Here is a 17,435-nt window from a genome sequence, read left to right as displayed (position 1 = left end):
AATATTCAAATCTGGCATATTCAAGTCTGAAAAGGTGAAAAGGAGAAATTCTGTAAGTCACTTGGTCCTGAAAAAACAGGGCACCTGCCCTTCTAATAAATAGCTTAGCAGAGAGCATGATTTTAGAGCTCGTGGTTTATTATTGTATCAGGGGAAGATGTGCAGGAGAAAACATGCACGGAAATCAGCATGACCAGGGCAAAGGAACCCCAACCTCCTAAGAGAATAAAGCGTTTCATTCCTCTCCCCTCCCTGAAAAGAGCAAGTTTCCTGCAGGAGCTTTGCAATTCCTTACAGAGTATCCGTGTATCCTGGGGATTCAAATGCTTATGAGATTCATGCCTGTTTTTTTTTCCAGTTGTTCCCAGATCTCCTAAATAAAGCATTTCCCTTGTGTAGGCTCCCGGGGCTACATGTGAGGGCAGCGGCTGGGTCTCCTTGCTGGGGTCAGGAAGGCTGTTCTTCCAGGAAGGGCTGCAGACACCCTGGGAACGGGACCAGCCCAGCTCACAAGTATGAAGAGAATGTCGGGAGAGGAAGTGGTGGTTGTGAGTCAGCATGAGTCATCTCGTCCCAATGAGAATGAAGACTGAGGTGTGCGCTTTCTCTCTCTCTCTCTCTTTTTTTTTTTTTTTGAATCTCAATCGTGTGGACATCATTGGGAATGGAGGGAAATAAGCAACTGTACGGTCGTTGCTTTTTAAGTTTCAAACTGACATTCCAGGCGGGCTGTGCCTGAGCCAGCAACTGTTGCCTTCAGATCTTCAGAGCTCGGGTCCTGGGAAGGTGGAGTCACCAGCTTCTCCCTGGTGAGTATGTTTCTGTCACTTTCATGTTCATTTCTGCATTTTATGCCTTAGAGTCTCAGCTCTGTTAAAGCTGGGGAGTCTTGGCGTGGACACCGTGTTTGGTTCAGGCTTTGAAGATCGATGATTTTAGATCCTGGCTCACCCAGCTCCTGCCCCCATAGCTACTGTACGTGAGCCTGATTGTCTGGAGAAGTTTCTCAGCCGTTAACTGTGAGACTGTAGATGTGGTCTTGGAGGGGACAGTGATGCTTTGGCTGGAAAAAAAGTGCTTGAGATTCCTCTCTGGTGCCAAAGGGAGGTTCAGAGATGGAGGTGGGTGACTTTGTGCTAACCCAGGGGTGCTGAGGCTGGGCCAGCTTCCTCTTCTCAGAGTTGGAGGAAAGACGGCTTCTGAGCAATTTCTGGCCGCGTGGTCTGAGTTACCCACTTTAAGTGCAAAAAATGCAATAGAGAGGCAGGATTTTGGCTTCCCTCTCTAAAAGCATGTGAATGACTCCTGGAGCTTATAATATGTCTTTTGCCTTTCCTTAACACTGAAAGTCACACACTGTAGTAAAATTGGACAGAAAAGGTGCCGGGGGCTGGGGGCAGGGGCTGAGGATGGGGTATTTGAGTCGTTTGTGGCCTAACTTGACCTTGATGTGTGTTTCTCAGGCTGTTACTATTCTGATAAAGCTTCACTTTACTGTCAAGTAAAATACAGGAAACTTTTTTTTTTTTAAACGTCGTCTGGTTACTGTAAATGAAACGGTTAAAATGTCATAAATACCTTATGATAAACATTTTTCAAATTTGCTTAAAAATCTGCACATCAGTAAGCAGGGGATGACAGAGAGCTTTTTCAGTACAGTCATTTGAGTGCGTGGGCTTCCTGGGTTAATAATGAGTCAGCACCTGATTTCTAAAATTGGAGCAGCCGAGAGAGAACATTCGATTTGCCCCCAGCACAGCACAGTGGCCGGCAGGCCCCCTCTAGGAGCACTAGGCTGTTTGGTCTGGGTTTAAAACCAACTTCGGATGCCTCCCCTGTTTTGGTGACCCCTCGAGCTTGGGTCCCAGCTCTGCTAGGTGTGGCTGGGAGGCCCCTTTGCGGAGGGGTCCCCTGTACCAGGACATCTTTTTTGGCCCATGTTGATGATTTTCAGGTTCTGCCTCGATGGAGTTGGTTGAGTATACAGTTCGTTCAATGAAAAATCCAGAGTTTACGAAGGGCTGGGGTGGCCCAGTCCTGAAGCCACATTAAGTGTCCGGTGACATCACACGGGCTGAGGAATCCAGCAGGCGAGGCGGTCACCGGTGTGAGTTTCAAAGCCAGCATTCTGCATGCGACCCAAAGCGTGGGAAGAATGTCAGCTCAAAACTCCAAGAGCAGGATTCCAAAGGGAAAAAAACCTCCCGCAGGCCTGACTCTCCTTATCCATAAAATACAAAAAAATTTAGAAAATTAAAAAAAAAAATCGCTGAGGTCGCAGACTAGCAGGGCAATGGCCAAGTGCAGGCAGGTCTGTGTGAATCCATCAGCCCACAGAGTTCTGCTGGCCTGCCCAGGATTGGCTCTTTTTGTGCTCAGATGGCGATGGGTGGGGTCCCATATTCTTTGGATCACTTTGGGCCCTGTAGAACTCTCATGTCGCAAGGCTCTCGTAGGCTTGGGCATCCAGACCATGTGTCACCGCCTGCCTCAGAGGGCAGCTGAGAGTCAGCACCTGCCAAGTGCACAGAATGGGGTCTGGACTCAGAAGGGACCCCTCAGTGTTAGCTCCACTAGCTTCTCTTCTCGCCTGGACTCTGACGGTATCTCGGCTTGCGGCCCCCGAGTTAGTGTCTTGACTTTTTCAAGGAAGATGCTACGATTCCAGTAGAGTCAGCGGCATTCCAAGGCTGAGTCACAGCCAGGCAAGTGTCAACCTGGGGCCTCAGCCAGGCAGGGACCACGGTGGGAGCCCTGCCCGTTCTCTCTCTCTCTCTCTCGGTGAGTAATCTTCGCAAGTGGGCAGAGAAATGCCATTTTCAGGGAGAGAAAAGCCCAGAAAAGGAGAAGGCCCTTAGGTGGTGCCTCCGTGTTCCATGCCCTTCAGCACTTTCTCCTGTCCGCGCTTCAGAGAATACGCAGGGTATCCGATGTGTGTTTATCGCTGTGTCCTGTGCCTTTAAATCCTTCTGGACGAGCTGTTGGGAAGTGGCTTTGAGGTGGCCGAATTCGTCTTAGACATTGATCATATTCTTTCACGGAGAAGCCAGGCAGTTGTTTGGATGCTGGAAGCTGGCGTGGCCCCCACCCGTGAGAAATAAGCTTGTGGTGCACGGATGTTGCCACTTTTGTAATTAGGAGAAAGAGTCATTTTCAAAGGCCAGAAATAAGGCCATATGTCTGAAAAGAGGGCATTTATTAATATGATTTGCTGCCTTGTCATATTTCTCTAACTCCCCAAAGATGCTGATTCTAAGTGTGGATGCAGGTGGGGAGGGGAGAGGGGAACGTTCTGTGATAGGAACTGAGCAGACAGTTTAAAGTAACGTCTATCGCAGAAAGAAAACTCTGACAGTGTGATGACATTTGGAAGTTGCCCAGTGCCCTGCGGTCATGGCGTCGTCAGCCTGGGGACTGGCCTGTGGCTTGCTGGCCCTGTCCCCCACTCTCCCCTCCTAGTCAGCACCTCGACCTGGCCTCTCACTACCTCCTGCCAAGAGGTTTCCACGGTACCTGACAGGTGTCCCCACCACCACGTGCTGTATGGCAGTTTGGGCAAGTTTCTTAATTTCTTGGTGTCCCACCTTCTTCATCATGAAATGGGAATATAATAGCATCAGCTTTGTGGGTCCTTGTAAAGATCACTGATGATTTGCACACAAGCTCAAGGAGACAGTGACCGTTAAGCACACATTCACTGATTCAGAAGTAACACCAGCACATCGGTCCATCTCTACCCGGGCCTGAGTCCCCTGGGCATCGGCACCCGTAGCACATTGGCTCTCATGCCCCTGAAGTGAGATCTCGCCTGTGTCATCAATTGCATAGCCTGTTCTGCATTTGCAGGACATTTATTGATTAGATACAAGGGAATGCTTCTTGGTTCTCCCCAGGAATACCTGGGGTTCTAGATGTCATGGCCATCATCATCATCACCACCATCACCGCCACCACCACCACCACCATCATCATCACCATCACCACCATCACCACCATCACCATCACCACCATCACCACCACCACCATCATCACCACCACCACCACCACCATCATCATCTTTGTTGTCTTTGTCCATAACATCATCACAGTAAGAACAGTGACGATTCCCTTTTCATTCAGCCCTAACCTCATGTTAGTAACTTTCTGTGCATTACCTTCAATCCCCTCCCCTCAACACACACTCACACCCACCTTGGAAGGTAGGAAGGATGGCCGGTTACTCAACTCACTTGAGGTCCAGAATTCCCAGGCAGGTGTAACAGGCAGAGATGTGGCTTCAAGGAGTGCATCGGTGAAAGGAGAGCCCCTCGCCCCATCAGGAGAGGAGAGGCAGGAGAAGCCGGGGACCAGGAGGGTTCTGTGAGTGATCCAGCAGACCGAGGCCACAGGCCAGAAACTACAGGGCCACTGAACTCAGCCCAGCCCCCAGGGTGGAAGCAGCTAGACTCTGTACTGTCTAAAGCCAGCTACAGTCAACTTCTGATTGTTTGAACATCATCATAGAATGTGGAGTTGACTCATATTGAAAATATTAAGTAAGGTATACTAAAAACTAAAGCCAGGGGGAACATAACATGATCGATTCTGGAGATATTCAAGATCACATAGTGCCTCAAAAGCCCAGTCTTCATGCTCATTCTGCAGGGGTCCAAGGCAAGTACCAAGTGTTTCCTTTTGCTCTGTCTGCCTTCCCCTGGTGTTGCCCCGTCACACTAAGGCACCAAGTGCTTTGTGCATCTCTTCACTGAGAGAGTAGGCTTTGCACGCTGGGCACGGGCTCCATTACGTTAGTCAGTCTTAAATGGCGCCTCTTTGTGGGCAGTTTTCTTCTGCAGCTGCCATTTGTGCTGGCGTCCAGCGGACTCTCTGCCCAGCGTCATGGGTGTGGCAGTGCTGTGTTTAGCCCGGTGCTGCGGGGCAGGGTTTGGGCTCCTACCAGGCTCAGGAGGGTTCTGGCTAGACCACAGAGCACAGGCAAGGAGAAGCCAACAACAGATCAGAAGGAAGTCAAGGCCACAGGAAGGAGGGGTGGGTGAGAGACCTGGCTGGTCTCAGAGGATTCCTCTGATAAAAGAAAGAAACAAACAAAAAACTTAAAAAACCCAAAACTGGTTTTATTGCATTGTGTATAATCAGACAAGCTAATGGGGTTGGCCAGTCTTCTCCATTAAGGTTTTCTTGCTTATCTTTTGCTTTCCGAATTGATTATCCTGCAAGTGAAGGCTTCTGCTACAGGGGCTGTTAGCCCTCCCATCCACCTTATCCTTCCAAAAATATATCATACTTAAAATATCGGAATTTTTAATGATGGCAGAAAGTATCATTTTAGTTGTTCTCACGAGACAAATCATTTAGAGTGTAAGAAGGATTCATGGGTTTCTATCAGTTCAGCTGGATATAAAGGGAAACTTTACAAAGCAGCAGTGATTCCAGCAAGTGTCATGTTTACTTTCTTTCAGGCAGAAAAAAGACAAAGCAGGCTGTCCAGGGCATAGGCCAAAGGGCATTCAGTTCATTCATCCCTGCCATCCTTAACATTGGCTTCCTTCCTCTAAGTTGTCTTACGGTTTTATGAAGGCTGCTGGACCTCCAGCCATCACCTCTGCATTCCATGCAGGAGGAAGGAGGGGAGTGAGGGGCAAAAAGCTTAGTGTCCTTTCAAGAGCCTTCCTAGAATCCCCAACTAACCCTTCCTGTCTGCAGCTTTCACTGGCTGCCCTATCTGCAGAGGATCCTGGGAAATGTCATTTTTCACCTATGCACATCGCTGGCCCTGGCAACAGGCATTGTTAACAACACAGGAAGCAGAGGAGAAAGGATATGAGATGGGCAACCAGCAGTCTCCACAACAGAGTGCTTCTGAAGACAGCTAGATTTATATTTTCTAGCATTCTCAGTCCTGTGAGTGGACCCAGGACAAGTGGCTTAGCTCCTCTGTGTCCAGGGGCCACTTTGTGAAATAACCACATTGTGCTCACTGGAAGTATTACAGTGGGTACAAAGAGACTGTGGCTTCAAGACTTTGAACAGCTTGGAGGAGGGCACTCAAAGGGACAGAATCACTTGTTTTATTTTTGTATTACATCAAAACAGAATTTCTTTTCACTCCTGCATTTGGCAAATATTTCTCATTTTTCCAATAAAATAATGATAATCCGAGCACTGCACGATCCTGGATGCTCCGTACACATGACTCACTAAGTCCTCACAGAACTGTGTGCAGCAGAATCTATTAAGTATTGTCCCCATGGTCCAGATGAGGAACTTGGGACACAGAGGGGTTTAGGAAGGTGGGTAAGACCACACTGTTAGTAAGTAGGGAAGCTTGGCTTTGAGCCCAACCATCTGGTTCTGGGATCCAGAGATGTGGGGTTTGCCCTATTTATATCTTTCTGGTGAAGTCGACCTGAGCTCACCAAGGTCAGGCTGCCGTGAGTGCCCCGGGAGACTGGCACAAGGAGGTGGGGAGACCCTCACCTCCGGCAGCACCTCCTGCCTAGAGAAGACACGACGAAGAACTGGGTCCAAGCTGAGCATTCCTTCTCCCCTCCGGGGTACACACCAGGAATCTCAGCTATGTCTGGACTCATGACTCACCGCTTTCCTCGCAGCCAGCTCCTCCAGGGAACTCAGGCTCCTGAGTCAGTACCACACCCTTCCAGTCCCGGGAGCGCAGCAAGGAAACTGTCCAGACCGAGCTTCAAAGTCTAGGCGAGGTTCCAGGAAAGAGCAGAATGGCGAAATGGAAGCAGTTGGGCTCCAAGGACCTGCAGTTTATTCACATCATTCAATCTGATCAAAGGCTGAGAAGGTGAAACTGTCGCATTCTCTGCTCCACACCCCCACCTGTTATCTACTGACACAATCAGGGCCGGGAGGATGCTTGAGGACAGGATGGAGCTGGGGGAGGGGAGTGTTTGCTCTTACTCCACCTTGGACCTAAGGCCCCTCCCTCCCATGCTTTTCCTTGCTCTGTCCCATTTCAGGGCTTTCCTCTTCCAGCTCCTTTACAGAGAGAGTGGCCCGTGGAAGACATAGTGGGTAGTTGGGGACTTTAGGAAAGTTCTTGAAGGACCTTGACATCCAAGAGGTTTAACCTTTCCCCTCTGCTTCCCTCTACCCTCTTGTGTGGAATGCAGAGGTGAGAGCTGGAGATTCAGCAGCCTCCTTGAAACCATAAGGCAACTTGGAGGAGGAAGGAAGTCGGTGCTACGATTGGCAGATGGTCATAGGCCTTTGGGAGACCAGGCGCTTTGCCTGGGGATGTGATTATTTTTGGCGTGGGTTTACCTGCATGATGCAGAGGGAGGTGGGAGAAATCACTGTTGAAATTCAATCTGTAGGTCAACTAGGAGGGTCCGGTGGCACATCAGAGCCCCTTCTGTGCAGAGCTGCCTTTCACGTCTCTGGTATAATGTTAGGCAAGGGCTCAGGGCTGGAGAGTGGCTTCCGTGGACCTTGGGCGCTTTTGCCTTCATGGCCTCTTCCTGATGAAGAAACTGTGATGACTGTCTTGGCACAAAGATGACATCATGCAGACTGGGTTTATTGTGATATATTCATTTTCATTATATATCAGGTTTTTCTTCTGATTTGAAAATAAACTGAAACACTTTATTTTAAGAGTGTTATGGGCCCCAGACCTTGCCTGCTGTGTACCCAGTGCAGAGGCAGGCCCTGGGAGGACCTCGTTATGGAAAATGTGGGCTGGTCCTGGTCGGGGATGGGGGACGGCCTCTGGGCTGCGGGTGACCCGCAGCAGCACCTCTGAGGATGGCAGGAGGGTCTGGCCTGCCGGATGTTGCTGGTGACCCTCACGTCCGCTTTGGAAATGACAATGCGGGTTTTCAGATAAGGATTCTCAGAGCGAATTCATGTACCCTGTGCCCGTTTTCATTTCCCCATTCCTTGTTCCCCCTCCAATTGCTCTGCTTGTTTGATCGATTTGTTCAGGGGTATGGATTTCAATCTCCAATGCTAAGGTATCAAAAATATGGCACTCCTTAGAGCACAGGGAACTATATTCAGTATCTCGTAGGCCTCCACCTGTACTTGATTCCTCCCTCCTGCCCTGCTCCACTTGCAGCCCTCGGCACAGCACTGCGACCACCCCTCCCCTGAAGCAACCCCCAAATTCTAGGATTTTGCTCCTAGTGCTCCCCCAGGCCCAGTGTTGTTGGCTCCAGTTTTGTGGACCACTGTGGTGAGAAGGCCACCAGGCACCGTGATGAAGCCGCTGCTGGAGCTGAATTCTGTCTGCTGCTCACTGCACCTCCTGGCCTCAGTTTCCTAATCTGTGAAATGGGAATATGGGAGCGGTGACCACAGAGGATGGTTTTGAGATGAAAGGAGTTACTTCATGAAAAATTCTTACACAAGTGCCACACCCCAGTAAGAGTTCAATAGTATTAGCTATTATTATTGGAACTGATGCCTTTTTGCCATTTACTGACCCCCTTGTTTTTCTTAAAATCGAGATATAGATGATTTATATGCCATTTACTCTTGACCGTGGGAGCCTTTCTCTGGGCCCCAGATCTCTGCCCCCGCAGTGGCCCATCCACGGGTCTTTTCTGCAGGCCCAGGGGCAGCGTGAGCGATGGAGCCCTGGACCACTAGCGGAAAGGGATGCAATGGTCCATTTCTTCTTTTATTCACTCGTTATTCGACCAACATTTATTGAGACCTACAGAGGCAGGTGATGATAAGCAGATGTGGTTGTCAGGAGGGCTGCGGGAGGAGGGGATGCGGCTGTGCCGGGTGAGGGGAACTCCCATTTACGAGGTGGTCTCTGGTGGTCACTCTGGTGAGAAGACATTTGAGCTTGAGCAGAGATCTGAGAGGAGTACGGCTCCGTGTGTGTGTGTGTGTTGCTCGTCTTTCTCGTGCAGGTGTGTCAGCTACAGTAGAGCCCTGGCTCCCCTTCGCCAGCTGTGTGTCTGTGGGCCAGTCACTGAGCCTCTCTGATCCTCGGTATAGCATGGGCTTGGGGACCCACAATGGCAGGTTCACAGCAGCCCAGCATGGAGTCATCATCATTGCAAAGACACACTTCACTTGGTACCAGAAGTTCTCTGGGTTCAAAGGGCACTGCCCACCCCTCCGGTCCCTCCCTATGAGCCCCGTATGGGGCTGTCAAATCTGTACTTAAATCCCTTCTCTCTTTCCAGACGCAGCCTAATCCAAAGCCTCTTTTCTGGCATCTGCACATTTTGGACCTGGCTCCGCCCCTGAAGCCACTCAATCGTAGCTGGGATCATAATTACAGCCGTAATTCATTAACACTCATTGAGCAATTATTCTGTCCCCCAGACTGCTGAATTATAACACGAGCCCCAGTTTCTTCCACACCAGAGCCCTCCCAACTGCACGCACGTCACCACCTGTGTTCAAGCTCTTCCTTCTTTCCACGGTTCCTGAAAGAGGCTGTGTGCGGTGAGGTGTTTGGCAGCTCGGACCCCGTGCTGCCCTGCTCGGCATGGACTGCAGTCTTCTGATGTCCCTCTTCTCACGAGTGCCATGACCTCCCTTGGAAGGGACACTAGGCTGAGGATTTTGGCCAGCATACCCATCCGTTGGGCCTGCAGTCAGCTGCCACCCCTGCCTCTGTGTGGGGACATGTTTAAAGCCACATGTCCCTCATTTTGTATTAGAGGTGCTGACTTAGTTTTGATTTTTTAAATGTAAGTAAAATTTTGCATTCTCCATAGTTGACTCTTCTAGATTGGCCCCATGTATTCTCTAAATAGGATGTGAAGCTTCACATTCATCTGCCAGTTGGAGAGCTATCCCTTTTGCACCTTTACCAGAAGGACTTTTGGATCAGTGTAGACCGAGAGCGGAGACCTGTGGCACTCCACTAGTGACCGTCTTCAAGGTTGCCAGCATCTAACATTCTGGGGCACCTCACTGAATACAAACAGCTCACCTTGCTGCACAGGTTTCAATGATGTGGATGAAAGGACGATAAACATACAGTCCAATGTGTGATGTGACCCCATAGACAGGTGGGGCAGGTAGTGATAATTTAAACGCTCAGCCAGACTTCTGATGGGCAGCCATCCTCCCTCTCGCCCGTTCTCTCTCTCCCTCATCCTCAAACATGGGAGGCTTTGGGAAATGCTAGCTAACTCTTGGGCTGCTATTAATTGGATATTAGCAATAAGTTGCCTTAAACGTCTAGAACGTTTAAATGCTGGGTTGTAGGTGATTGCTGTTGTCGCTGTTTAACATTGTTGCATCCTCAGCGTTTGTGGGTTGGATACATTTGATTCACTTCAGATTTGCTTTTCAAGCTGGCGTGGCTGAGCCCAGCCTGACAGACGGGTCGCTGCCTGCACACGGTCCCTTTGAAGTCCCCAGAAGTGCCTGCTCAGGGTTAAGATCTGTGGAGGGAGAGGTGAGACGCAGAATGAGTGCAGACTGCCACCCAGCAGCACAAGAGGTGACTGCAGACCACGAGGTTCCCCGTGAGAAAGCGAGTCTCCCAGTCTCGTCTGCTCGTCCAAAGCGAGCATCACCTGCTGTGTGTCACCGGCTGAGTCCATCACCGGGGGTACTTGGACAGGACAAGTACGGTCACTCGGGAGGGGAATTCTATTGTCCAAGACCACATCAGATTAAAGCCTTTTAGAATCATTCAAGTACATTATTTCCAAGGGAGACAACTTTTTTGGGACCCCTTTCCCAAGAAGTTCTCCCGTGGCTGCAGGGGGTCTCACCAGGAGCTCTGCACTTGTCAGTGGTAGGAAGGAATCTGCGGCCGTGGGTACCTTAAGGGCAGCACCTGGAAAGGGGGACGGGGGTGCTGACTTTTCAGCATTTTTTGAGATGACCGTATGGAATGTCTCTTTTAATTTGCGAGTGTGGTGAATAGGGAATAGGGTTTCCAGCTTTAATTTGTTGGAAGAAGATTCAAAAATAAAACTGTATAAAAAGGTGCCTGGTGGAAAGCACTTTCTCACTGCAGTCTCCCATCCCGTTCCCACTGACCCCCCTCCATCACCCTATTCTTAGTTTCTTATGTGTCCGTCCACAGTTTCTTTATGCAAATATAAGCACATAGTTGAATGAGCCTTTTTCTTTTCTTTCCATTTTCCGCAAAAACTACCACAGGCTTTTTTTTTTTTTAACTGTGAAACCACTTTTGTGTGTGGAGAGAGTTGGCTTGCGGGCTCTGAGCACAGTGGCCCTGCGTTTTGGGGCTGCTGCGTCTCGGGGTTCCGGGGGCGCTTGGCTGAGCGTCCCTCCTCCGGTGTCGTGCGGGCGGGGTCCTGAGCTTGTCCATGTGTCTGGGCGACAGGGACAGTGAGAAGGCACCGTGTGTGGGGGCTCTGGTCCCCAGCGAAGCCCCAGGGGGCCAGCGTGGTGAGTTTCCATCACCAGGGGCAAGTGGCTCTGAGGACGTTCCCAGGGGCTGCGTCCCCATTCCCCAAGGTGACAATCTGGAAACTGGCCAAGGACCAGAAAGAAGGGCAGTGACTCCAGTGCTCTGTGCTTCATGAGAATCCCCCGGAGTCACCTTGACACCCAGCCGTACTTACAAAACAGACGGATGAGGAGACAGAGCCTGCGGATTCAGAAGGATTCATCTCAGAACGCTCCTCCCTTGCGGTGGGAGAAGGCGCCGCAGACAGCCCCGGCCGGCTTTCCACCGGCACCTACCCTGGGCCACGTCTCACCGCCGCCTCTCCCTGATTAACCCCAAATCACAGTCCCCGTTTTTCAGAAACAAAACAAGCCCTGAGTCACACAGCTAACAGAGGCCCGGGCCAGCCGGGCAGCAGCCACGCCGGCCTCTCCGTGGACAGTTGTCCTGATGGCAGCCCCCCGGCCTACGTGGCCTCCCAGGATTTACCCTTGAGCACCCATGGGGTTAGGGGGTGGACAGCAACACGGAGGCCCAGGGTGGCCGTGTGTCCAGAGGGATGGCAGGCTGGTCGGGAGCCTTCCACGGAGGCCCTTCCCGCTGGGGGCTGTTAGATCAGCAGCAAGGTTTTTGAGCTGGTTGGAATTCCATGCTTTTAACACCTTTACTTGGACTCCGTCGTAGCACAGACGTCGCCACGGATGGAAGACAAGCCAATGGCAGATGTTTGTTAAGAAAGAAACTTGTTTTCAGGGGGAAGGGGATGGGCAGAGTAAATGACAATGAAAGTGTGTAGGAGCCCGGCTTTGTGAGTCACCGTTTGGGGCCTCTGCATGTGTAACGGGTTGAGTTGTGTCTCCCCCAAATTCACATGTTGCGGTCCTCCCCTCCTAGTAACTCAGAATAAGGCCTTTTCTGGAACTAGTGTGATTAGAGATGGAGCTAGTTAAAGATAAGGTTGTACTGGAGTGGGGTGGGCCCTAGGTCCTGGTGGCCGGTGTCCTTACAGGAAGGGGACATTTGGGAGATGGGCACACTGGGAGAACGCCATATGCAGGTGGGGTCATGCAGCCACAAGCCAAGGAACCACCCGGAGTGAGGAGGGAGGCTGGGAACAGGTTCTTCCCTGGTGCCTTCAGAGGGCGTGTGGCCCTGGGACGCCCAGATCGCAGACGGCCAACCTTCAGAACCGGGAGGGAATACGTTTCTGTGGTTTGAGCCCCCTGGTCTGTGGCATTTTGTGAGGCCAGCTCTAATAAGTGAACACAGTGCACATCCTTAAAAGATGCTGAAGGAGGCTGCTCCGAGCAGGGCTCCACCCGGGTCCAGCTCAGCAGAGATTCACCCTCAAAAGACATCTGCTGGTGGCGGATGAGTGGGTGGCGCACACAGGCCATCATGTTTTATTTAAGTGAATAAGATGTTCTCACTTTGTTCTAACTTTTCCTGAACTGCTGAAATGCGGAGGCTCAAACACAGAATTTGGTTTTTACATTTGCTTAATTTTTTTTTTAAAGGAAAGAAAAGGGGAAAAGTGCTTCATCTTTGTATGTAGTGGGATTGATGCTCCATCCAGTAAGGAGGACACAGTGTGTGTCCCCTTAGGGGCCTGTTTGGGGCTGTCCCCCACCCCACCCCGTAAGGCCCACCACGGGGCCATGGCCTCCACGTGCACGTCACACCAAGAACCTCCCCAACAATCGGAACTGTCACCCACAGTGTCGTTTCCCGGCTCCTTTCCCTCCTGCTGGGGTCCACACGCATCCCTGCAGATCACACTTCACAGAGTGAGGGCAGAGGCTCCCCGGTGGCTGGGAAGTCACGTTTTCTGTGGGGACTTTTTTCCTAGTTATTGAACAAGGGTGGCAGTGAGCCTAACCTGTAAACATGGGTTTGACAAGCAGTTCAGAAAAACAGGAACCATCAATTCATGAGAACTTAAAGAAAAAAATAGTTTAAAGAACTGAGAAGTTGCCACATTATAGTGAAAGAATAGTCAGGTTTGGGAAATGACAAAAGTGAGCAATTTTCACCTCGAAAACCCAGTGGAATCAGTTACACAAGATGTAACCACACACAAACACAGGCATTTCTTATAATATAAGAGCATTTACAGGCAGGAGGCTTCTTTCAGTGTTTCATGGAAAGTTATTTTAGTCGCAGGGGTAGCCTTCACAATGAGTATTCGTCAAGAGAGTGAAACCTTGACTTCAAAGTCAGGAGACAGAGGAGCCCAGACTCAGAACAGAAGGTGACCGGCTGGGTGGGTGCCCACGTGCACAGCCTCAGCCTCGGGCACCGGGTGCTGGCGGGGATGTCCCTGTGACTGGGCGGGGGCGACACCCACCGCTGGGACCCCCCAGGTGGCTACAATTTGCTACAAGTGCCAGCTTTTAAATTTTTAATTTTTTTTTATTGTAAAATTGAGGGTATGATGTGAAATAAAGGGAAAACTGGGTATAAAAAATTCTGTATTTTGCCTCCTATGTGTGGTCAGCTCACCTGGCAAGTTGTGTACAACTGGTCTCTCTTCAGATGGCTCAGCATTTATGGATGTCTTTCAAATGTGCTCTCCTTGCTGAAACATTTTAAGAGCATGAATTTGATAAAATTGTAGCTATACATTGAAAAAAATAGTAAAGGATTAAACCCAGCCTTCAGAAATATTGGTTTTAAAAACAAATGTATAAACTAGTAGATTATTCTGAGAGAGTTGGTTCAAAGGCGAGATCTGCGGCCTACTAACAGTTCTTTTAAAAATTGCCTGTCATATTCCTTCCCTCTTTTTTCTTCTTTCTTTCCTGCCTTCCTTATCTCCTGTTTTCCTTTTTTGTTGTTGTTCTATAAGATCTCTTCAAATATTCTGAGTTTTACACCTTTTGATATATAAACTGCAAATATTTTCCCCCAGTCTGTTGCCTTGCCTTCCCACTCTTTACCATCCTTTTATTTTACAGAAATATTTAATTTTTATGTATTCCAACCTGGTATTATTTTCCTGACACCCAGGCTTCAGCTTGCTTAAGACGACTACTTCCACCTCCAGATCACAACAATATTCTCATGTAGTTTTTTCTTACGGTGTTTTATAATTGTATTTTCGAGGTTTGAAAATACCAAGTCCACGGGGGTTGATTTTTGTTTATGATTTGAAGTAGGGAGCGTGGTCTAATTTTTCTCTGAGTGGCCAGCCATTTTTCCTAGCACCTTTTAATAAGCAGTTCACTTTTCCTGCTGGAAATAAATTTTAAGTGTATGTGTCTTGTGTTGGAGGAACTGAAAGGCGTGGCAGAGGTGATTTGGGTTGGACTGTGGGATTGAGTGCTTTGACACAGCACCCTTTCAGATATCCTGTGATTTCAGGGCTGAGGGATGGAGGGAAACTCAGATCTTATAGAGAATTAAAGATAGAAACAGGGAGGGGGGAGGGCAGAGGGACCGTGATCGCAGTGCGGGGATGGAAGAGCCCCAGCAGAGGAGAGAAGATGTCAGGGAAGCTTGGAATAAATGGGTCCAGGGGGGCAGTCAGCTCAGAGAAACGCTCAGGGCAGACTCAGGCCCGGCCGGGCCGGTTCCCAGGGAGAACTCGTGAGCGCTGGCAGCATCAGGGTGTGATGGGAGTCTGCGTACTGAGAAAATCTGACCTGAATTGTTGAAAAGTAGACATGTTATCCAGGTAGAAAAGAAGCCTGATTTTTCTGGGGCCAAAAGTAACAGATCAGTGAAAATAACCTCAAGACTAGGAATGGACACAACCTGTAAGAGAGAGCCTGACCCCACTGACACAGGCGGTAAGAGTCAAACCGGAGGATCAGAGGGGCTGCCGGGTCTGCTAAGGGCTTGAGCGAGTTGGGTGGCGATCTGGGGCTGGCACCCAGAGGGCCGGCCTGAGCGCCCCCTTTCAAAAACGTCTTTCTGGGAGGCTGTCTTGACTTCTGTCTGTCTTGACTTCGGGTGACACCATTAAGTCCCCAGCACTCTCGCTTCTGGGTCCAGGGCAGAGGTGGGCTGGGCCAACCTCGTGGGTATATGACCCATGCAGTCAGGTGGGGTCCTGTGCTCAGAAGGGCGGCACTTGGCTTAATGTCCTGCCGTCACCGTCTTGAAATTCTTAATAGTTTTTGAACAAGGTGGCCGTACATGTTTGCTGGGCCCCACATGTTCTGAATTTGAATCTGGACAAAAGGAGGGTCCCAGCACCTGTCCTGGGAGCCCAGCCGTCGCTCGCGGACCTGCGCACGGTACCGCAGGGAACCCCTGCCCGGAGACGGGGCCGGTGGGGGGCGAGCTGTGCTTGTCTCTTGTGACTTGGACTCCTCACGGCTGCTTTCTGTAACAGCAGATCCTGATTTATGAAATGTGGCTTGAAAGCAACTCACAGAAATGAAGGGGAAGGGGTGGGGACAGAATTTGCGGTGAAATTCTGCCCCCATTAAAGAACCTCCAGCCACATGACTCGCTGCACTCGGGCTGTGTGTTCTGTGTACTAGAAGGACCCGGAGAGAGAGAGGCGGCCAGCAGGAGGCCCAGGCGCCCTACTGAACGGATGGCTCAGACGTGCACTTCTGCTGAAAGGGCTCGCAGAACTCAAGAGCCCAGGGCCTGGAGGGACTGGTCGTAGGAGACCTCTGTCCTGATCTCAGACACGCTCCAGCGGGTGGAGCTGTCGGACACGGTTTCCAGTTGACCCACTCATCCCTGGGGAGCCCTTGAGATGAAAGGAATCGTGTTTTCTGTCCGGGATTCTCTCGACACCCAGCTGTGTCCTGCTGCTTTCTGGTCTTGCCTGTGCAGGGGGCCTCAGCCTTTGGGAGTGAGAACACCAGACGGATATTTCTGGACAGTACCCGGGCATTCAACTCAGGCACCCCTGCTTGGGGGACACTTGCGGTCAAGTTGTGAAGAAGGGAGCAGGGGGCGTGATGTCCACCCATGTTCCTGTCCCGATTCTCCTAAACCTAAGCCCCTAATGCAGTCAGAGGGGTTCTCCTTGTGGGCGTCACAATCAGGTTCTGACCGCTGAGAGCCTGCTGAGGTCAGCCCACTACGGGTCCTTGGAATCTTGTAGCTCGACCAGCATGGTGGCCCCTGAAATGAAACACCCAGAACATCCGGCTGCAGAGGCCCCCATAGAAAGCAGAAGCTTCGAAAAACTTCTTCTCTGCTGTCTTCATGTTCAGGCCACCTGTGGGTCATAATGTGACAATGGAGGTGAGGATGTAGATCACAATAAACGCTCTGCCCCCAGAGAGTCTATAGTCAAGTATAGGATGGGAAAATCTGGGTTGATCCAGGAGAAATGTGTCTATTTTTTTTTTTAACTGCAGGACTTCTCAGAGCCTTTGGTCATACTTTGTAAATATCCACAATGGCATAAAATAGGTAGCATTAATATTAAATGTAGATGGTGGGGAAACTCTCCCCCCTTTTATTGCTTGGAGAATTTCATGAAACCAGGGTTCCAAAGAATGTAATTTGGGCTAACCCATTTTAAGTTATAGAAGACCAGAAAGAAGATATTAGTATGAGCCGGAAGGTGACATTGGGATGGAAGTTAAAAAATCGGAAAAGATCCCCATTTCAGAGGAGTGGCATGGTAAGAGGCAGAGCAGGGCTGGCTGAGGAGGAAAAGGAGCCTGGACGTGTTAGAGCCTTGAGTGGCAGACCACGGTGCCGGGCCCTTCACCTGCAGGTGGTGTGTGTGTGTGTGTGTGTGTGTGTTGAGTAGAGGACAGGATGATGAAGCTAGGAAAATGACCTTCTGGGGAGAACTAAAAACTACTGGAGATGCCTCTTGGAAGGCACTCGGCCCAGAAGCTCGGCGGGCGTGGCCAGGAGGGAATGACTGGGCCATGGCAGGGCGGCAGCCAGGCACAGGAGAGGCACGATCAAGACAGAAGGGGCAGCAGGGAGAAGTGGCTGAGTCGTGAAACTCCAGGCCTCCCATGTCACCACTGACGTTCGAGAACTCAGAGCAGAAGGTAACACCTGCCTGTCTGTGCAGATGGGTCAAGAGTGTGACTGCGACCACGTGAGGGTGGGCACGGGGTGCAAGTAGTCTCTCTCG

At 50.4% G+C, this 17,435-nt stretch overlaps 1 long non-coding RNA gene across 1 annotated transcript in view; it reads left to right on the top strand.

The window, feature by feature from the left end:
- The first annotated feature begins 447 nt into the window (after window positions 1-447).
- LOC116660374 overlaps window positions 448-17,435 on the top strand; it is a 56,785-nt gene continuing 39,797 nt past the window's right edge. Inside the window, exon 1 of the long non-coding RNA XR_004315848.1 lies at window positions 448-809. This is a non-coding gene — a long non-coding RNA (uncharacterized LOC116660374). The remainder of the gene's footprint in view (window positions 810-17,435) is intronic.

Source organism: Camelus ferus, chromosome 28, assembly GCF_009834535.1.
Source record: "Camelus ferus isolate YT-003-E chromosome 28, BCGSAC_Cfer_1.0, whole genome shotgun sequence".
NCBI classification, from domain to species: Eukaryota; Metazoa; Chordata; class Mammalia; order Artiodactyla; family Camelidae; genus Camelus; species Camelus ferus.
Note: the sequence above shows the minus strand (reverse complement) of the source record. Positions and strands in the feature narration are given on the sequence as shown.